Source organism: Drosophila rhopaloa, unplaced genomic scaffold, assembly GCF_018152115.1.
Source record: "Drosophila rhopaloa isolate 14029-0021.01 unplaced genomic scaffold, ASM1815211v1 contig_155, whole genome shotgun sequence".
Classification (NCBI taxonomy): domain Eukaryota; kingdom Metazoa; phylum Arthropoda; class Insecta; order Diptera; family Drosophilidae; genus Drosophila; species Drosophila rhopaloa.
Window position 1 is genome coordinate 10,747,028 of NW_025335034.1, and position 22,973 is coordinate 10,770,000.

The following is a 22,973-nucleotide window of genomic DNA, read 5'->3' on the forward strand; positions in this document are numbered from 1 at the left end:
GGTTATTTTGATGTTTTTCTATTATTATTATTTACGATAGTTACGCTTTTAGTTTTGTCAAAATCTACAACAATATCATATAACTGCCTTAGTCGCCATCGACTAGTTAAACTTAAGTTTTATAAAATATTTTATTTTTGTAATAGCTGCAATAAACTTCGTCTTACCTAAGTTAGTAGCCTCCATTCTTGTTTTTATTAATTTTGTACTATTTATTCAACTATTCAAATGAGGGGTCTGTTTTTTAATAAAAACCGTTTTTTCATTTTTTACTTTAAGAGATAATTATTAATAAATATAATATTTGTATTATGATAGATGGCCACAATAAGTATTAAATATTGATAGACAACACAAACAAACATACATTAAAACATTTTTTTACAAGCTTCTACAAAGCTTGGGTTTTTAAGCCAATTTTATCACTTTTTTATGTTTTTGTCGCTGTTGTCGCATCTGCCCCTTTTCACCATTGTCGCTTCTGTTGCCGCCGCCCCTTTACCCGCTCCACAAACAATGGGACTGCGGCACTCAGCAGACAATCGGACGGATGGACATGGTCAAAAGGCGGAGGAGAAAGAGGCTTAAGGACCAGAAAAAAGGCCGCTGTCTGGCCAAAAGAGCTCCACTCTCGTCTGCCCCGGTCTGCATTCCGCTTGCTGTCTGCGGATGTTTGCTTTTGCAACATTGTTGCACAAGTTTATTTTTAGACACATTTTCATGCAGTTCCTTTTTTTTCTCAGCCTTCCTAGCTGACGCTGAACATTGGTCAATGGGCGTTTTATCGGTAGCCTGGCCCAAATCCTTGTAATTGCCACTTAAATGCCAAACAAAAGCTATACATTTCTTGCCCTCTAATTTACACCTTTTAATTGACTTTAAAATTACTGTACTTAGTTTTTGAACCAGTTTTGGTACTGATTTAGAATGGGTTGTAGTCAAAGATCATACAACCAAACCAAAACAAAAACAAGAGAGAACGCTATAGTCGAGTGCCTCGACTATTAGAAACCCGTTACTCAGCTAAACTACTTAATATTAATATGCATTCTTGTATGTTTTGCGCCGCTCGAATTAGCACCTTGGCCAGCTGTTCCAAAGTCATCCGTTAGATGGCGCTATTGTACCACGGGCCATGAAAGGCGGAAATGTAGACTCTAGCCGGGCTTAAGCGTTTAAGGGGTTTTGGGCGTTAGAGTGGGCGTGGCAAACTTTTATTAGGCCAATCGATAGGTATTGACGAAACAAATACATATCAATTAAAATGTTCGTAATAGCATCAAAACTGTGGCCACAGCTTGTGGGCGTCAGAGGGGGTGTGGCACCATTTTGAAATAAACTTGCGCTGCGTTGGAACTCCTAAAATCTACATGCAATATGCCAATCTTCTAGCTTTTATAGTTTCCGAGATCTCAGCGTTCATACGGACGGACAGACAGACGGACAGACGGACATGGCTAGATCGACTCGGCTAGTGATCCTGAACAAGAATATATATACTTTATAGGGTCGGAAACGCTTCCTTCTACCTGTTACATACTTTTGCACGAATACAATATACCCTTTTACTCTACGAGTAATGGGTATAATTATTATAACTTGAAAAATACAAAAAAAAAACAATAAAGGAAACAAACTTCTGCAAGCCGAAGTTTATATACCCTTGCAGTTATTACAAATCGACTAGATTTCGATTTTATGCCTATATTACTAAAAACAATGAAGCTGTGTCGATTTTGCGCTGCATTTTGACATTGTGTCAGTGGCAGCTATATGATATTGTTGTCCGATTTTAATTTAATTAAAACCGTAATTCCATAATACTTAATTTTTTTGCTATGGGAGTTATATTATATAGTCGGCGCATAAGGCTCGTTTCGACTTATACCTGCAATAGAAATACAATTTTTGGGAAGTTTTCAGCAGATAGCTTTAAAACTGAGGGACTAGTTTGCGTAGAAACGGACGGACAGACGGACGGACGGACGGACGGACAGACGGACGGGCAGACGGACATGGCTAGATCGACTCTCCTGGTGATGCTTTATAGGGTCGGAAATGTCTCCTTCACTGAGTTGCTAACTTTTGACTGAAATTAAAATACCACCGTCTGCAAGGCTATAAAAACAATTTGTACATAATCATGCAAAATGATTTGCTGAAACTCTGTGAGTAAAATAATTTAGAGTCTATCAAATGAAAATGTTGCACATGTTGATAAAATACACTAAATTGACCCTCCAAAGTATTCTTGATCAGCATCACCACGATAGTCGATCTAGCCATGTCCGTCCGTCCGACCTTTTGTCCGTTTCTACGCAAACAAGTCTCTCCGCTTTAAAGCTATCTGCTTAAAACTTTCCAGAAAGTTGTCTTTCTATTCCAGTTAGTATATATGTCGAAACGAGCCGGATCGGGCGACTATATCATATAGCTCCCATAGGAACAATCGGAAAAAAATATAATTTTGTTGTTTTAATTTTTTTTTCTTTGACATTCGGTAATATTTAAATACTGTTGAATTTTAATTAAATTAAAATCGGACATCTATATCATATAGCTCCAATAAGAAAATCAAAACAATTAAAAAACAAATTATTTTGCAGTTCTCAATTTTCTTGACCAGTGTGCGTATCCAGAGCATAAAAGCGCTTTTCAGCAAGATGGGGATCCCAAGCACACTGCGAAAAATGTAAAAGAATGGCTGGGAAACCAACATTTTTAGGTGATGCAGTAGCCAGCCCAAAGTCCCGACCTTAATCCAGTTGAAAACCTATGGTCAATTGTGAAGCGACGGCTCGGACAGTATCAATCAGCCCCATCCAATCTAAACGATCTTTGGGGGCGTCTTGAACTAGAGTGGAATAATATTCCGAAAGGAATTGTTGAAAATCTAGTTGTGAGCATGCCAGAACGTATAAAAAATATGATAGAAAATAAGGGTCTATGGACAAAGTATTAATAATGCATTTCTTTTATTTTTTCACGGATAGTGCAAAACTGAGTACATGCCATTTTTTTTTGTTTTTAACCTATAACTATGCCATTACCTCTGTTACTATTTTGCTATTTACGCATAATTGTTACAAATAAACTAGATATTCAAGAAAAAAAAAGTTTTTGACATTTACTTCATTCGTTTATTTTTTATGCGCCCTCAAACACGAAAATGTTGATCGTGGAATCACTTTTGCTCCCCACTGTAGCTGCCATAGAAACTATGGCAATTTTAGTAATATAGCCATAGAAATTTAAATGTAGTCGTTTTGAAATAACTGCAAGGGTATAAAAACTACGGCTTAAACTTCGTTTTCTTCCTTTATTGTTTTATTTGGTGTAGTGTAATAAGGTGTTAATATAATTTGGCTTTGTTCTTTTGATTTATAGAATCAATACTTCATACAGTCCAATAATAAACTAAAACCACTGAAAACTGCGATTACAATTGGAACGAACTACGACCGCACCTTAACAACTTTACAACCGCATGTGGAGTTTTTTATTGCAACCCATTTAGGTGACGTTCCTGCTTCCGTTTATGCCTTTTCTTACTGCTATTTTTCTTTGACACGTTATACGAGGAGTAGTATTTTTCGGTAGTCACTGTACCACATTGCGCCGCAATAACAACCAAAACACGAGCCAAAACCAGGCAAAGGCTAACGACACCGACGTTTTCTGCACTCAACAAACTCACGCATGCAAGTCTCTCTGTCTCTTGCACACTTTGCATGCGTTTTGGGGAGCGAGCGAGAACGAAGTGCTCCTTACTTTCCATTCACAAGCGACTGCGTTGTGCTGTTGTTGTCGTTGTTTATCTGCTGGCGCTTCGCAAAAAAAAAATGTATTCGTCGGCCTCCATCTGTGAAAAAATCTATTTTAGGGTACATACTTTCAATGAGTTTAGATGTTTAATAAAAATGTGTTATACTAAGAATTATTCTTCTTTTTATTTGATACGTTTATTACAAAAAATATTTTTCAAAAATAGTCTGTTTTAATTTAATACAGATTATTCAAGTAATTTTGTTATTTGTACTTTTGCGTTGGCATTTTTTTGCCCGTTTTCAGGCTGTATTACAATTTCAGTCGAAACTGAAGGAGACATTTCATACCCTATAAAGAATAAACATTCTTGATCAGCATCACCAGGAGAGTGGACCTTGCCATGACCGTTTGTTTGTCAGTCCGTCTATCCGTTTCTATGCAAACTAGTCTCTCAGTTTCAAAAGCTATCTGAATGAAACTTTCCAAAAAGTCTATTGCGGATAGTATTTTAGTCGGATCGTGCCAGATCGAACATATATTATATACTTAACTCCCATTGGAACAATTGGAAAAAATAATAATAAAATGTAACTCCATTGTTTTTAGTTTTTCTTAGTTTTAAGTGTTATCTAATGGAGTTTAAAAATAATGAAGTGCCTTAATAAATGCCATAATACCACCAAACATAATCATCTGGATATAGTTTTTACTGGAGTTGATTTGGATTCTGAGGGTTAACAAACCGAAATTAAATACGCTTGTTGTCAACTCGTCTTTTAAAATGTACAAATAAAATTCTTTCGTCATTATATCATTAAAAATTCGGATCTCTCCAACGCCTTTGGATGAAATACAACCCATACCATGCCATGCTTTCCAAATTTTACTTTTGGTATTATATTCTTCTGCTGGAAGGCTGTGTTTGGCTTTCTACAAGCTTTGCTGGGTCCATCGTGATAGTAAAACAATTTTTTAGTTTGCCGGCTTGCTAGCGTGAGCAATAGAAAAGTTAAGACGTCTTTCTACATATGTACATACATATGTTGATAGCAGAAGGCATGGGCTTCTTTCTGGCTAAATGTGATAAATACTTGTGCGTTTTCAAAACAATCTCATGGCTCACTATTTTATGGCAATCATTTTTTAAGTCCAATGCCAAATGTCTTAGGAGAGTTTGCGGATTCAAGGCAATTTGTTTAATTATTATACCCTTGCAGAGGGTATTATAATTTTGGTAAAAAGCGTGCAACGCAGTGAAGGAGACATCTCCGACCCTATAAAGTATATATATTCTTGATCAGGATCGCGTCCTGAGTTGATATAGGCATGTCCGTCTGTCTGTCCGTCTCTCTGTTTCTACGCGAACTAGTCTCTCAGTTTTAAAGATATCGAATTGAAACTTTGCACACACCCTTCGTTCCTTTGCACGCACTATATAAGTCGGAACGGCCGGGATCGGCCGACTATATCCTATAGCCGACATATAACTGATTGATCGAAAATGCCATAACTTTGATGTTTGTAAAATTAAGAAGTTGGGATTTTCTATGGGTTTTATTTTTTTTCCATATTTCATATGGATCGGCCGACTATATCCTATAGCTGCCATATAACTGAACGATTGGAAATGCCATAACTTTGGTGTTTTTAAAGTTAGGAAGTTGGGATTTTTTATGAGTATAAAGAATGCATCATATGAATAATTTTGGAGAATATAATTTACAGAGTATTCTGCAAGGGTATATCAACTTCGGCTCCGCTAGCCTTAATATACAATATTGAAAAAGAAAAAAATGTAAAAAGATCAATTTTTATTGCGAAATATTCCACATAAAGATTTCTAGGAAATTGTACATATTGCAAACAATTACATACTTGCAAACTGTACATATAATTTAAAGGGTATATATGTACACTTCGGCTGGCCATTGCTTCTTGTCGCTATTTATTTTAGTTTACATTGTAGTTTTGATGGTTTTTTTCAGAACAAAATATTTGGGCTTTCCTTTCGTCCTTTTCCACTCCCCTTTCAATTCTCTCATATATCCTTCGATTGTTATCGCAGACATGCGCTCTGTTTACGATCTCTCTATCTGTGCAGCATGCGAGCCACACACTCTCTGCCTCTTTCTGTCTACCCACCACCTAACTGCTCATGCACTTTGTTGTTGTTCTTAGCCTTTCCGTCCTGTCTGCGTGTTTTTATACTCACTGCGCCATAACACGTCTATCCGCAAAACAAAAACGTTCTTTGGGTGAGAGAGAAGGAAGCATGCAGACGCCGACGTGTTTGCTCGCTTGCTCTTGCGCCGGGTCGTTATTAGATTTCAGTTTGTTTTCGTCCCCATTCGCATTCGTTTTCACACATTGCGCTTCGCGTCATTTTTCGGGGTCAACGTCATCTCGAGGGTTGCCGTCGCTCTTCTTCTGCCAACGTCGCTGCTCTTGCATGCCGCGGGTTTTTTTTTTGTTTTGGCTTGTCTCGTATTTTGTATTTCATCTCTCAAGTGTGCAAGCGCTCTCTTCGTTTTCTTTCTCTCTCATTTCATTTGCTACTGCAGCACATTTTTAATGCCGGCGTCGCGCCTCTGCCTTGTGCGTGTGAATTATTGGGTGTCCAAAATGATTTGTTGGCCTAATATCCGAATCATAAGCAAAATAAAGTACCGTTCATATATTTAATGCTTTGCCATTTAGAATGCATTTAATCAAAACGCTTAAACTAATTCATTTATTTATAATGCACTTTTGTTTGATTAAACTTATATTAATCCCCAATACTTCTGCTATGAACTTATTACATTTGCAGAGGGTATTATAATTTCAGTCAAAAGTTTGCAACGCAGACAAGGAGACATTACCGACCCTATAAAGTATATATGCACATATATTCTTGATCAGCATCACCAGGAGAGTCGATCTAGCCATGTCCGTCTGTATTTCCGTCTGTCCGTCCGTCCGTTTCTACGCAATCAGTCCATCAGTTTAATGCTATCTGCTTGAAACTTTCCCAAAAGTTGTCTTTCTTTTGCAGGTAGTATATAAGTCGGAACGAGACGGATCGGTCGACTATATCATATAGCCTAGTACTCAGATCGAAAAACGAGCTCGCCAGCGGAAAAACTTTCCAGTGTGACAGCATTTTTGAAAGTTCATCAGTATTGAGGGTGCACCAATCATACTGTCAATCAGCTGGGCTGTTAACAAGCAGCGAAAATGGTAGAAAATGTCGCAAAAACACAAAAATTGATATTAGATTACTTGCAAGGGATCAATGTTTCTTATAAAACAAACCAAACTTAACTGAAACGGAACATTCTCGAAACATTTCATGTACTCGAAAGCAAACGTTTAAAAGTGACTTTTGTCGTAACAATAAAAACGATTTTTATTTTACAATAAGTTGGTTATGAGTTATTGTTGGAGTTGGTTAGACTATTTTTCGATCTAGCCATGAGAACCAAGCCTACCAGGACTGCCGAACAAACATCAAGATATCTCTTACCGATCCGATGTTATTAATTACACATTTGTAAAACTTTTTAAAAAAGTTTCAAATATGGAATATTCAAATGTTTTTTTTTTGAACCCAAAAAGTAAAAAGAAATTCGGACCTAAAGCCTAGTACTCAGATCGACAAAAACTGTCCGCCAGTCATGAGAGAGAGCGAGAGGCAAACAGCTGGCGTTTACTTTTCGTCAACGTTTTTTTTTCACCTCGGTCCTCAGATCGACGACAAAAATACCAGAAAATTGCATAGCGTTGCCAGACTGCGGAAATGAACTTTGGGTGAACCCTAGCGCAAAGATTAAAAATTGAATCTTTTGGCGTGCGCTTCTCACTGAACAAAAAAAAACAATTGTTAAATTTAAATTGTATTGTTTTTTCATTTCTTTGTACAGCGGCAGTTTTGCCAAGGTAGTTGATAATATCTTTTAAAGGCTCTTTCCCGCAAATACGATATTTGAATTCTAACTGCTGACCCAGTTGACTGAACTCTTGAAATTTTGGTCGCATTGGAAAGATTAAAGTTTTTAAGCTAGCGTACTCGTTTGTCGATCTGAGTACTAGGCTTTAATCTTTTCGCTAGGGTTCAGCCAAAGTTCATTTCCGCAGACTGGCAACGCTATGCAAATTTCTGGTATTTTTTCGTCGATCTGAGCCACAGTATAATATAGTTTAATCTTTTTTTCGGAATGTTTCTATGGGAGCTAAATGTATGATATAGTTGTGCGATATATCTCTATAATAAAGATAGCTTTAAAACTGAAGAATAAGTTTGCGTCTGTTTGCGACCCTTCGGGTGATGCTTATCAAGAATGCATTACTTACTGTGTTGTCGGAAATATCTCCTTCCTTGCGTTTAATGAAAAACAACAAGAGAGAACGCTATAGTCGAGTGCCTCGACTATTAGATACCCGTTACTCAGCTAAACAACTTTATATAAATATGCCTTCTTGTTTGTTTTTTTTTTTTTTTTTTTAACATAATGTGAATTATAGTGACCCCCGGAAAAAAGGACAAAAAGTTCAAATTATCAATTTGAATTCGGCGATCTCTTAGTGCTGGCAGCTTTACAGCACGAGCATCAGCATCAGCGCTGCTTTAGCGCAGGCAGCTTTTGTCCTGCACCAGCAGCTGTGTTTATGTTTATGTTTTTGAGTGAAATAAATTGACTAGAAATATTAAACATACATACTTATATTGGCTAAACATATACATTCTTAAATAGTATTATGTATATTAAAGTCTAAATGTTTGCACAACACGAGTAAAGGGTATAGCGAATAGCTTTCTTTGAAAGGAGTTATCTTTGCCGGGCAATTGCAACTGTGTACAATGTAAATACATACATATGTATATGCTTACATACATACACACATACGCCATTGTTTGAATCAGACCTAACTTAATTTGATTTGCATAGTTCTTGGGATATAGTTCGGTATTGACAAATGAAAACCATCGCAGTTTCCTTTAATAGAAATCCTTATCGAGAATTAACGTTGACTCTGTTGAGCACCCTGGCCAGCTGTTCCAAAGTCATCCGTTAGATGGCGCTATTGTATTGCGCCATCTACCCCAAGACATTGGTACCACGGGCCATGAAAGGCGGAAATGTAGGCGTTAGCCAGGCTTAAGCGTTTAATGGGTTTTTGGGCGTTAGAGTGGGCGAGGCAAACTTTTATTAGGCCAATCGATAGGTATTGACGAAACAAATACATATTAATTAAAATTTTCATAATATTATCAAAACTGTGGCCACAGTTTGTGGCTTGTGGGCGTCAGAGGGGGCGTGGCACCATTTTGAAACAAACTTGCGCTGCGTAGGAACTCCTAAAATCTACATGCAAAATGCCAATCTTCTAGCTTTTATAGTTTCCGAGATCTCAGCGTTCATACGGACAGACAGACAGACGGACAGACGGACATGGCTAGATCGACTCGGCTAGTGATCCTGGACAAGAATATATATATACTTTAAGGGTCGGAAACGCTTCCTCCTACCTGTTACATACTTTTGCACGAATACAATATACCCTTTTACTCTACGAGTAACGGGTATAAAAATAACCATTGCATTAAATACCATTTCTTAACTCGTTCAGTTTTAGTTTTTGTCTACTTTCTTAATGCAACAATTTAGAAGCAATATCTAATATTTTTGAAATTAAAATACAGAAACCTGAAATAATGTACACTCACTCGCATATCTCTGCGTACACCCCAAAAAAATTTCAAAATCTAACTTTAAACCCTAGCTGTTCGGCCATTTATGCATATATTAAACCCATTCTTTTTTTTAAACATAATTATAATTTATTGTCTTCATTGACGTATTTTTTTTTAAATTATTCAACAGTGTCTTATATTTTATTTTTAATTTTAAACTTAACTCTACCAAAAAATGTACCCGCAAAAGTCTGCGTACACCTATTTAAAACACAAATAATATTATTTTTAGTAACTGGTAGGGTATCCTTTTCTCTGCAAAACTTCCGTAAGGCGTCTCGGCATTGAATCCACTTTTTTTTTTGTCTCATCTGCAGTAATTTTCCCCTACTCCTCGAGAATCACATTCTTGAGCATTTTTCTAGATGTTATCGTGTGTCTTCGGATTTTCCTCGCAAGAAAATCCCACAAATGCTGAATTGGGCTTAGATCAGGACTCTGGGGAGGTGTTCGCAGCTGATTTTTGACGTTATACAGCAGCCAAAGCTTGGTATTCTGTGCCGTGTGCTTCGGGTCGTTGTCTTGTTGGAACCAATATTCACTTTTGAGCCCTAATTTTTCAGCACTTTCTTTTAAATTGCTGTTTAATATGTCAATATAGATTTTTTGATCCATTATTGACTCGATAAATACCAATTTTCCAACGCCACTTGCTGCCATACACCCCCACACCATTATTCCGCTTCCTCCTTGCTTTACTGTGCCAACCAAATTTTCTTTATTAAAGGCTTCTCCGCTTTTCCTACATACCAAAACCTTTCCCTCGATTCCAAATATGCAGAATTTACTTTCGTCGGAAAATATAACATTATTCCAGAAGTCTTGGTGTTTGGAAATATACTCATTAGTAAAGGTTAGGCGCTTTTGTCTATTGACTTGCGATATGAGAGGTTTTTTGCGGGCGACTCTGCTATGATAGTCGGACTTTTTTATGGTCCGGCGTACAGTATCCTCGGAAACTGTTTTGGAAAATATATCCTCGACCTTCAGCTTTGCCTGATGAGCTGTCGTCCTTGGGTTGAGCTGAATAGATTTGATAATATTCCTCTGCTCGCGGTTTATAAGCCAAGGCGGACGGCCAGAACGAGCCTTTGGAAAGATACTTCCAGCCGAGTTGTAGTTATTTATCACTCTTTGGATGGATGAGTGGGTTCTACCAACTAAAGCACCAATTTCTCTATAAGATTTTCCATCCAAAAAACCTTTTAATATAATTTTCCGCTCCTCAACAGAAATTTCCTTGCCTTTTTGTTCCATGTTGCAATATGCTCGTTATTATAATGAAAGAGTTTCATTTTAACTGCGTAATGTCTATTTTTAGACATTCTAAAGTAAATCGGCGACAACAAAATTAACGGTAATCGCACAATCCTGAATTCCTCGAAGTTCAAAACGGCTGTACGCAGACTTTTGCGCGTACACTTTTTCGTAGTGTTAAGTTTAAAATTTAAAATAAAATATAACCCCCTGTTGAATATTTCTAATATTTGTACGTCAATAAAGACAATAAACTATACTTTTGTTTAAAAAAATAATGAATAAAATACATGCATAAATGGCCGAAGAATTAATGTTTAAAGTTTGATTTTGACATTTTTTGGAGGTGTACGCAGAGATATGCGAGTGAGTGTACATATTTATTAATTTCTAAGTTTCGCGTGCCACACACAACACACCGTTATTTGTGGAGCGAGAGGAAGAGGTGGATAGGTGAAGCGAGGGAAAGAGAAGATGTCTGCCTGTGCTCGTTCTGCTTGACGGAAGGGGGAAGATAATGGCATAGGACTGCTTGGGATACTGCTTGTTCTGCTTGTGTTTGTTGTTGTTCCTAGCGCAGACGGTTTTTATACACATTATTAAAATGTAAGGCTAAATTATATATGTAGTTTTAAAAATTGTGTGTGTAACTATTAAAAGATGGTCGTAACACGTCTCCACTTATAAAATCAATTTACACATGCTAGAAAAAGTATGCGTACAAACATGTTCCGCAACTTTGGAGTTTAAAACGAGGACGGAAGCTTACTTTGGCAAGTCGAAGTTTTAATACCCTTTGTAATGTTTCTCGTGGCAACAGGAGTTGCCTTTTAACTATATTTGATTTAAGAGCGGTTAGCACTGGGACGTTTTCGGCTAGGACTTCGTCGGATTGGGGAGGGATCTTTTATCAAAAATAGCTAACGAAATTACAAGAGAATGTGCTAACCTAGCCAGATGTTACAATTTTAGTTATGTTTATGCGTATTGTTTTATTATTTTTTTTTTTTTTTTTATGAGCTTGGTGTAAGTGCTCTATTTTACCCGCCCAACCTTGTTAACACTTTGCAATGCTTTGAATTTGGTGTGTTAACCCTTAAGTGATTTGATGTGTGTTGGTTTTTCTTTTAGTACCCCATTATATTAAATTAGTTCAGTTTCAATTCCATGTTAACATTCAAATATAATTCTTGTTCTTAATAGCAATAAATATGTATATAAAAATAATCATTTCAATATCTTATCTCTTTTCTAATTATTAACAAATACTTCATTTTAATTTCTTGAGAGAAGGTTTATCATAATATATGTATTCTTAATTTATTGAAAGGTTAAATAGTGTTTAAATAATTAATTTGATTATATATAATTTTCCATTGAACAAAACTATAAAACTATAGAAATTGACTTTTCATTTTTTTACTTGACTACCATTAATTTGTTTGTTTTTTTAAATTTTTTATATATATATATGCATAATAATCTTATTAAATTTTATTTATTTTTTTTTATTTTTTGTTTTTACTTGTTACCTTTTTAAATCCACGTGTGCATGCAGGCCTGTAGCTGAGTGGCTGTAACTTTAATGGTTAAGGTTAGGTTATATAAATATAAAAATTATTAATTAAAAAAATATCTGTGGTAGCATGCTCTTTTCGTTGTTTTTTCGTCCAGTATATATAGTTTTAATTCTCATCCAAGTTATTTCCTTTACGCTGCGCTGCTGTGAGTTTTTAGTTGATCAGGTTGAACGTCGCTTGGCCAGCTTAACAGCTAAATTATTTTGTGGTGCTTCGTCAGAAGGTGCAGTTTCATTAATTGGTGGATTTAAATCCAACCACAAATCCTGAAACTTTATGTTTTATTTCAGTCACATGTATTGATATTTTTCGTGACAAATTTTACCTGCACAGATATATGTTTTGCCAAGTTAGGTTCTTCCTACGTCTCTTGATCGGTTTTCTATTATGCACTTAATATTTTTGTAACGCACTTTGATTAAAATTGCCTTTTTATATTTATTTGGCATGTGCAAAAATTATCACGTGTTTTAAGTGTACGATTTTATTTACTCCAAGAACGATCTGATTTATTTGAGAGACTCTGACCAACTAAATGCACATGCTTAAAATTTTCCATGAACCGCGTGGGCGTAGGATAAGCTTACTTCAAAAAAAACAAGAAAGGAAAGCTAACTTCGGGCGGAGCCGAAGTTGAAATACCCTTGCAGAATATTCTGCAAATTATGTTCTCCAAAATAATTCATATGATGCATTCTTAATACTCATAAAAAATCCCAACTTCCTAACTTTAAAAACACCAAAGTTATGGCATTTCCGATCAATCAGTTATATGGCAGCTATAAGATATAGTCGTCCGATCCTTATGAAATTTGGTAGGTCGGATTAATTGGCCAAATATATAACCCATAGAAAATCCCAACTTCCTAACTTAACAAACACCAAAGTTATGGCATTTCCGATCAATCAGTTATATAGCAGCTATAGGATATAGTCGGCCGATCCTTATGAAATTTGGTACGTCGGATTGATTGGCCAAATATAATACCCATAGAGAGTCCCAACTTCCTAACTTAACAAACAGCAGAGTTATGGCATTTCCGATCAATCAGTTATATGGCAGCTATAGGATATAGTCGGCCGATCCCGGCCGTTCCGACTTATATACTGCGTGCAAAGGAAAGAAGGGTGTGTGCAAAGTTTCAATTCGATATCTTCAAAACTGAGAGACTAGTTCGCGTAGAAACAGACAGACGGACAGACAGACGGACAGACGGACAGACGGACAGACGGACAGACGGACATGGCTATATCAACTCAGGAGGTGATCCTGATCAAGAATATATATACTTTATAGGGTCGGAGATGTCTCCTTCACTGCGTTGCACACTTTTGACCAAAATTATAATACCCTCTGCAAGGGTATAAAAACAGATAGTATTGCTGACTAAGATAAATCAGCTAACCAAAGTTCTTTTACACAAGCGTGGCTTTATCTTTTGAGCTTTTGTTTTAGAGATAAGATAAGACAAACAAAGTGACTCTCAAAACTACATATGTATATGACTTAAGCCGTACACATACAAAGCTGACCATCACAACACAGATTATTTTATTAGCTTTTACAGTGATAAAAGAAGCTGAAAAATCGGTCAGATTCATTAAGTCATACACTTTTGAAGATCTTTTGCGTGAAATTTTCCAATTACTTTACCATTCTCTTCTAATTCGTAACAATGGTTACCGTGTTTGCGAACAATTTTTGCTTTTAAAAACTTTGGAGCAAGCTTTGCATTGAATTTTTTTAATTTATTACTCAGAGCAAAATTTCGCCTATAAACTTGTTCTCCTAGTTCATATGTCACAAACCTGGTACGAAGATCATATACCCTTTTATTAGATATATATGCCTTGCTGATATTTGCCATTATGGTTTCCCGTATAACTTGTAGCTTGTCTGAATCTAAAATTCTTTCACCTATTTTAAGACTTTCTAATTTTCTTAACAGGTCATAATCTTTCGCATGCGAAACCATATTGTTTCCAAAAAGTGCAAAGTATGGTGAGCATCCGATTACTGAATGATAAGCAGAGCGTAATGCTGCTGAAATGTTGCTGATTTTCTCATCCCATAACCGTTGATCTGCACCAAGATATGATCGAATGCCTGATATTATGGATCTATTGAGGCGTTCAGATGCGTTTGATTGGGGACTATAAATAGCTGTTAGAAAATGTTTTATCCCATGCCTTCCAAGAAATGACTTAAACAGTGAGGATTTAAATTGACTTCCATTATCCGTCACAATGCATTCTGGAACACCAAATACATGAAAAATATTGGTACTCAAAAAGTCTACAACGAGATCTGCTGTAAATTTTCGCAAAGGTTTAAGGAAATGAAACTTAGTTAGGTGATCTAACACAATAAACACTCCTATATTTCCTCTCTTTGACCTAGGATAAGGTCCAATAAAATCCATATAAAGGCGTTGAAATGGCCTTTCACTTATTGCCGGGTTTCCCATAGGTGGTTTCAGTGTGATATTTGGGGCTTTTGATTGTTTACAAACATTACACCGCGCAATAAAGTTTTTCACTTCTATCGCCATGCTTGGCCAATAGAAATTTCTGCGAAGTCTCTCTAAGGCTTTTCCTATACCTCCATGAGCATTATGAGGTGGTGAGTGAGCGTTCTCTATAACTGATTTAGTCAACTCGGATGGTACCCATAGCTCCCAGCAGTTTGACTCGCATACGTCGTCTCTATAAAACTGATTTCTACGATATATATACTGATCCACAACTTTGAGATCTGGTAAACGATTTTGATTCTCTAGTATGACATTTTTCTGCAAAACGTAGTCGTTAGACCAAAAATAAGGTGAATCCAAATCGATTACTGGTAAAACAACATCTATTTCATTAATTTCCTTGACTGGCAATCGCGATAGCGCATCAGGAACTATATTTAGGCTTCCTTTTCGGTGTTCAATTTCGAAGGTATAATGTTGCAATTTTAACGCCCATCTAGCTAAGCGACCGTTGAGATCAGTTTGCCGCATTAACCATTTTAAGCTCGCATGATCCGTAATAACTTTAAATTCGAGGCCTTCCACATATTCTCTAAACTTCTCGATACTCAGTATAGCACCTAAACATTCTAATTCTGTGACACAAAATTTCTGCTGAGACTGGTTTAATTTATGTGAAAAAAATGCAATTGGTCTTTCTATATTATCGTCATCAAGTTGAGCAAGAACACCACCAACGCCTGTTTTCGAAGCATCGCATTGAATAATAAAGGGCTTCTCAAAATTCGGTGTCACTAATAATGGTGCTGAAGTTAATCTACTTTTTACCTCTTCAAATGCCTGGTTAGCCTCATCCGTCCATTTATAGTCTTTGCTCTTTTTGGTTAGATCTGTGAGAGGTGCTGTTATTGTTGCATAATTTTCCAGGAACCTACGATACCAACCGGCACAACCTAAAAATTTACGCAATTCTCTAACAGTTTTTGGAGGAAGTAAATCTTTTATTGCTGATACTCTTTTTGGATCTACCTTAATACAGCCGTTGCCTATCACAAATCCAAGATAACGAACTTCAGGAACACACCATTTACATTTTTCTAAATTTAATGTCAAACCTGCATTTCGCAACACGTCAGCCATTACTTTAAGCAGACTTATGTGCTGAGTAAATGTTTCACTGACCAACAATAAGTCATCAAGATAAACAAATACACGGCTTTTAAGATCAGGTGGAATAATAACGTCCATTAAACGACACATTGTTTGAGCTGCATTGGTTAAACCAAAAGGCATTACCTTGAATCTGTACAAAGGTCGGTTTGGCACAGTAAATGCAGTCAAATCTCTACAAGATTCCTTCAAACCTATTTGCCAAAATGCATGTTTAAGATCTAAAGAAGTTATAAATTTAGCTTTGGGTAATCTTGAAAGAATTCCATTAATTTTTGGTTGTGGATACGCATCTTTAATAGTTACTGCGTTCACTTTGCGAGAGTCAAGGCATATTCGAAACTTTTCTCCTTTCTGTACTACAGCTACAGGACTACTCCATGAACAAGTCGGATGTGCGGTTTCTATCACTCCTAATTTGATCATCTCATCAATCTCTGCGTGTATTTTTTTCTCTATCGCAGGAGATACCGAAAAATATCTTTGCTTAATAGGTTTTGCTTCGGGAATAATTTCAATGGCATGCTCTAAAATAGATGTTTTTCCTAAGCCATCCCTGTTGAAATCTGGAAACAATGATATTACTTTCGTCATTTGCTGTTTTTGTTCACCACTCAGAGTGTCTGGTAAATTCAGTTCGCTAACGTATATTGACTGGTTTAGTTGACTCATTAAACCAAAGATGTACCAAAAGTCAATTCCCAAATAAAGATCTTGTTTCAGTTCAGGTATTATATAAAGCGTTACCAATTTAGACTGATTACGAAATGTAACTTCGGTTTCAACGGTTCCAAGAACATTATATTTTTGACCTCTAGCAGTTTCTACTAGTGAATTGCTAACATTAAAATCCTTATTTTTGTTTAAATATTCCTTGGCTGCTTGTCCACTTAAACACGAGACAGATGCACCGGAATCTAATAATCCGCCATATATTTTACCAAAAATTCTCACTTCTACAAATGGTCTAACATCTTTGTCTTTGCTAAGCATTGCATCTAAACTAACCGTCAATCTTTGCGATTTATCTTTAATTTTTTTAAAAAAATTACGCAATCGTAAAGAGTTTCGCTTAGGTCTGTTCCTAACATCAATTCCAATTTCTTTACTCTGGTTAAAGATTTTGTTACGGACTCTAATATAATTTCTTAATCGAACATGATATGGTATTATAGGATATAATTTTCCTTTAACGTCATTCTGTCCTATATTTATATTTTTAACATATTTTGGCGATGGATGAGTTAAGTCATCCAAATTAATCAGTTTTTTGGATTGGAACGATAGATGGTGTTGTCATATCCATTCGACCTTCTGTTTTTCTGACATAACTCGCAATTTGGTCGTTTCACATTTTCTGTGCCACATCCCATACAAAATATTTTTCTTTCAAATTGACAATCTATGAATTTATGTCCATATTTTCTACAATTCCAACACAGTATTTTCATATCATCAGCTTTATCTCCTTTTATTTCACAAATTTCATTTTCCATTAAATAATCGTTCATACTTCGATCGTCTATACATATTTCATTTACTTTTCGATTAATCTTTGTATTATAATTATTGTTAAATTCCTCACTAAAAGCTTCTCTTCGTGTTACAAGATTTCGTAAGTTTCCTAAAGAATTTATTTCCAAATAGAAAAGCTCTTTTCGCAGAAAAGGTCTTAGGTTACGTTTAAGTACTGAAACTAATTGACTTTCGCTTATTGGATATTGTAACCGATCTACCAACAACATAATTGCATTATGGAATTCATCAAAACTCTCATTGGGTTGTTGCTTTCTATCCCTTATTAATTCTCTTACGTCGTCATCTGACAATGGATCGTGAAAATAAGAACTAAGAGAGCTGCAGAGACTTTTCCATACTACTTTGTCAACCGTACGCCTATACCTCCAGAACCATTCACTCGCTCTCCCACTAAAAAGTATGTGGATATGATCGCACAAAATTTCAAATTTACCATCCAAACAATCATTTGTCAAGGCAGTCACCATATAAATAAATTTTCCAACAGGCATACCATTTCTAGAACCATTATACTGTAATTTCCAACCACTTATAACATTTACTATTTTTCCAATATCTGCACTGATGCTATTACTTCTGCTCATTCTTTCTTGATTATTTTGGCCTTGAGAAACACTTGGAACGAAAGGAGGAGCTTCTCCATTTAATCCTACAGGAGTTATACTTCTACCCCACTCTGGTTCAATATTAGCTGCAGTTTCAAGTGATCTTCGATTGATCTGATCTGTTGTCATTCTAGAAATTTGTCGTGAAAGCCCTTCAATAGTTAAATTCATTTGGTCAAGTTGTGAATTAACTCGACGTTCTATCTGATTTACTATTCTTTGCTCTACTGAATTCGAATGCCTATTATCCTCAGAATTATAAGAATTTTCTATATTTTCGTCTCTAGGTGTAACTTGGTCGTTATTAGCGGCTGTTACCTCTGACTCGGGTACTCTTTTCTTTTTCTTCTTTTGTCCGCTAATAACAATCTTCCGTTGGAATCGGTTTCCCTGTTTTGCTCTAAACCTTCTCTTGGAACGACTTCCATAAGACTATTTCTTGTTACGTTATGGTTACAAACCGGGCATATACGAGAACTATCAAGCCAATTCAATATACACAATCTGTGAAAAGTATGCATACATCTAGTAATTAATCTCATATCTAATTGCGACATTGGCTGAGAACATATTTCACAACTACTTTCATTGTTTGGCATACTTGGCCGATCTAAACTGTGTCTCACTGACATTTTGCTCTAATTTATTTCACTCACAGTGACGAATTCTCAAAAGTTTCTTTCTTTCAGGGGTACTAATAAAAAAACAAAACACATCATTTTTTTTTTATATACGCAAAAATTTAACTTTTCCCACAATTATTTAAATATTTTGTCTTTAATAAGGACGGTACGTCAATGCAAAAGGAAAATTGTTCTGGGCAGTAAAGTTAATGACTAGCATAATAACCTTAAAGAAATCCACAGGCAATGTTACATTCCTATCACAAAATTCTTATTTTAGCTCATAAAACAATTGTTTTCGCATACTTCGGACGGCTATGTACAGTATTGTACCACTACATCAGCTGTATTCCAGAGGTTTCTCCAACAATTATTTTAATTGCTTAGACATAGCTTTGAACGAATAAGGCTTAACGGATGTTGGTGTTAAATTCAAAAATTTTCTTTATTAATTTTAATGCCTTTGTTTGTTCTTTGCCTACACTTTGGGCGCCACTTTTGTAATGTTTCTCGTGGCAACAGGAGTTGCCTTTTAACTATATTTGATTTAAGAGCGGTTAGCACTGGGACGTTTTCGGCTAGGACTTCGTCGGATTGGGGAGGGATCTTTTATCAAAAATAGCTAACGAAATTACAAGAGAATGTGCTAACCTAGCCAGATGTTACAATTTTAGTTATGTTTATGCGTATTGTTTTATTATTTTTTTTTTTTTTTTTATGAGCTTGGTGTAAGTGCTCTATTTTACCCGCCCAACCTTGTTAACACTTTGCAATGCTTTGAATTTGGTGTGTTAACCCTTAAGTGATTTGATGTGTGTTGGTTTTTCTTTTAGTACCCCATTATATTAAATTAGTTCAGTTTCAATTCCATGTTAACATTCAAATATAATTCTTGTTCTTAATAGCAATAAATATGTATATAAAAATAATCATTTCAATATCTTATCTCTTTTCTAATTATTAACAAATACTTCATTTTAATTTCTTGAGAGAAGGTTTATCATAATATATGTATTCTTAATTTATTGAAAGGTTAAATAGTGTTTAAATAATTAATTTGATTATATATAATTTTCCATTGAACAAAACTATAAAACTATAGAAATTGACTTTTCATTTTTTTACTTGACTACCATTAATTTGTTTGTTTTTTTTAAATTTTTTATATATATATATGCATAATAATCTTATTAAATTTTATTTATTTTTTTTATTTTTTGTTTTTACTTGTTACCTTTTTAAATCCACGTGTGCATGCAGGCCTGTAGCTGAGTGGCTGTAACTTTAATGGTTAAGGTTAGGTTATATAAATATAAAAATTATTAATTAAAAAAATATCTGTGGTAGCATGCTCTTTTCGTTGTTTTTTCGTCCAGTATATATAGTTTTAATTCTCATCCAAGTTATTTCCTTTACGCTGCGCTGCTGTGAGTTTTTAGTTGATCAGGTTGAACGTCGCTTGGCCAGCTTAACAGCTAAATTATTTTGTGGTGCTTCGTCAGAAGGTGCAGTTTCATTAATTGGTGGATTTAAATCCAACCACAAATCCTGAAACTTTATGTTTTATTTCAGTCACATGTATTGATATTTTTCGTGACAAATTTTACCTGCACAGATATATGTTTTGCCAAGTTAGGTTCTTCCTACGTCTCTTGATCGGTTTTCTATTATGCACTTAATATTTTTGTAACGCACTTTGATTAAAATTGCCTTTTTATATTTATTTGGCATGTGCAAAAATTATCACGTGTTTTAAGTGTACGATTTTATTTACTCCAAGAACGATCTGATTTATTTGAGAGACTCTGACCAACTAAATGCACATGCTTAAAATTTTCCATGAACCGCGTGGGCGTAGGATAAGCTTACTTCAAAAAAAAACAGATAGTATTGCTGACTAAGATAAATCAGCTAACCAAAGTTCTTTTACACAAGCGTGGCTTTATCTTTTGAGCTTTTGTTTTAGAGATAAGATAAGACAAACAAAGTGACTCTCAAAACTACATATGTATATGACTTAAGCCGTACACATACAAAGCTGACCATCACACCTTGCAGACTTTGCCGAAATTGCTAAAACAGAAAAAGTAGCGAAAGGAATAAGCTATACATAAATAAACTAGATTTGCATCGTTTGATGTCAATTGCTTTTATACTGCAAAAATGTCATATAAAAATAGAAAAAAAGGGATACTTTCGCAGCCTTTAACAATTTTTCCTACTGAAGCTATAAGATATTGACGTACGATCGGCAAGCGCTTTTACCCTAATCAAGATATGCGTAAATAAATAAGACTTTGAAAAATTTATGACAGTAACTTACACACTACGGGAAAAATTCCGAAAATCATCAAATTTGGACCGGTTTCACCCTATTGTTCCTATGGGAGCTATAGGATATAGAAGTCCGATCGTCACGTGCTTTTACCCTAATCAAGGTATGCATAAAAAAATACGATTTGGAAAGATTCATGTGAATTGCTTATATACTGTGCGAAATATCCTAAAAATCATTAAATTTTAACAGATTTTACCCTATTGTTCCTATGGGAGCTATAGGATATAGACGTCCGATCGCCAAGCGCTTTTACCCTGATCAAGGTATGCATAAAAAAAATAAGATTTGGAAAGATTTATGTTAATAGCTTTTACACTGCGCGTAATATCTTCCATTCTTGAAAGTTATATCCGATTGTTCCTATGGGAACTATAGGATTATAGGCAACCGATCGGGGCGGTTTTCAAACTTGATCTGCGTACACATGTTTTAGGACAACTGTGAAAGTTTCAGATCGCTAGCTTTTAAACTGAGCTCGCAAACGGTATTGAAACAGACGGACGGACGGACAGACGGACATGGCTATATCGAATCCTCTATTGATCCTGATCAAGAATATACTTTATGGGGTCGGAAACGTCTCCTTCACTGCGTTACAAACTTCTGACCAAAATTATAATACCCTCTGCAAGGGTATAAAAACATGTTGAAAAAATATTAAGCATTTCATTTTTATTTTAGCAGATAACACATTTATTCACCTCTCGTTTGGTGTAACTCTTAAATTTCTAACACTTATACTTTTCCTAATATTAAGAAAAATGTGCAAAATGGCCCGATTTCGCATCAGAAAAAGTATGCGTACAAAAAAAAGAAATCAAAAAGGACGGTATTAAAAGCGTTTAAATTGCAGTTTTGGCATTGATAACTGTAAATCAAAGTTTGTTTACTTGTTTGTAATCAAATCTACCATATTTATGTTGTAACCAGAAGATATTTTTATAATGGGGAAAAATATAAAAGAAATTGACCATGATTTGAGGAAAGACATAGTAAAACTACGTGATGAAGGGAAAACTAGTCGGGAAATTGGTGGGATAGTTGCCAGAGCACACTGCTTTGTAAAAAGAGTCCTTGAACATTTCAATTTATCGGGTTCCTGTGGGTCAAAACCCCGCTCTGGTAGACCACCAAACTTTCTGAGCGTGGGAGGAGAAGCGTTTTGAAGACAATAAAAATAATTCCAACCACAACAGCCTCCCAAATGGCAAAGGATATTAAGGAAATGTATAATAACGATCATCATGATGGCACTGTTCGCAAAATTTTGAAGAATGAAGACTATAACAGCCATACTGCCCGGAAGAAACCATTCATATCAAGTCAACAAAATCCAACGAATAGAATTCTCCAGAAAATGCAATAAAATTCTGGAAAAAAGTGATTTTTAGCAACGAATGCAAGTTTTGCATATTCGGGATAAAGGTCCGTAAGCTTGTGTGGCGAAAGAATGGTACAGCCCTCGACATCCAAAACCGTGCCCCAACCTTTAAGCACGGTGGTGGTGGCATTATGGTTTGGGTATGTTTGGTGGCCAGAGGAGTTGGAAATCTTGTTTTCATTGAGTCCACAATGGATCACAAGATGTATATCAACATCCTAAAAGAAAATTTTACATCAAAGCGTCACGAAACTGGGACTGGAGGAGGACTTTTGGTTCCAACAGGACAACGACCTAAAGCATTGTGCCATGAATACGAAGCCTTGGGTGCTCTATAATATGAAAAATCTGTTAAATTCGCCACCACAGTCCCCAGATTTCAATCCCATTGAGCATTTGTGGAAGCTCCAGGAGCTCAGGATCCGCCAGCACACCATTACATCAAAGGATATGCTAAAAAAAAGTGATGGTCTATTAAGGGGGTATATACCTTTTTCATTTTCA

General features: G+C 35.7%; 1 protein-coding gene and 2 long non-coding RNA genes across 3 annotated transcripts in view; 1 reads left to right on the forward strand and 2 right to left on the reverse strand.

The window, feature by feature from the left end:
- LOC108043824 (insulin-like receptor) overlaps nt 1-22,973 on the forward strand; it is a 125,520-nt gene that overhangs the window by 17,737 nt on the left and 84,810 nt on the right. The gene's annotated exons all lie outside the window — the stretch shown is intronic.
- Nucleotides 12,428-12,922, reverse strand: LOC123037315. Its single transcript, XR_006417435.1, has 2 exons — nt 12,665-12,922; nt 12,428-12,611 (listed from the first exon to the last, which is right to left on the reverse strand). It is a non-coding gene; the product is annotated as an uncharacterized LOC123037315 (long non-coding RNA).
- Nucleotides 20,121-20,795, reverse strand: LOC123037314. The gene is made up of 2 exons (XR_006417434.1): nt 20,358-20,795; nt 20,121-20,304 (listed from the first exon to the last, which is right to left on the reverse strand). It is a non-coding gene; the product is annotated as an uncharacterized LOC123037314 (long non-coding RNA).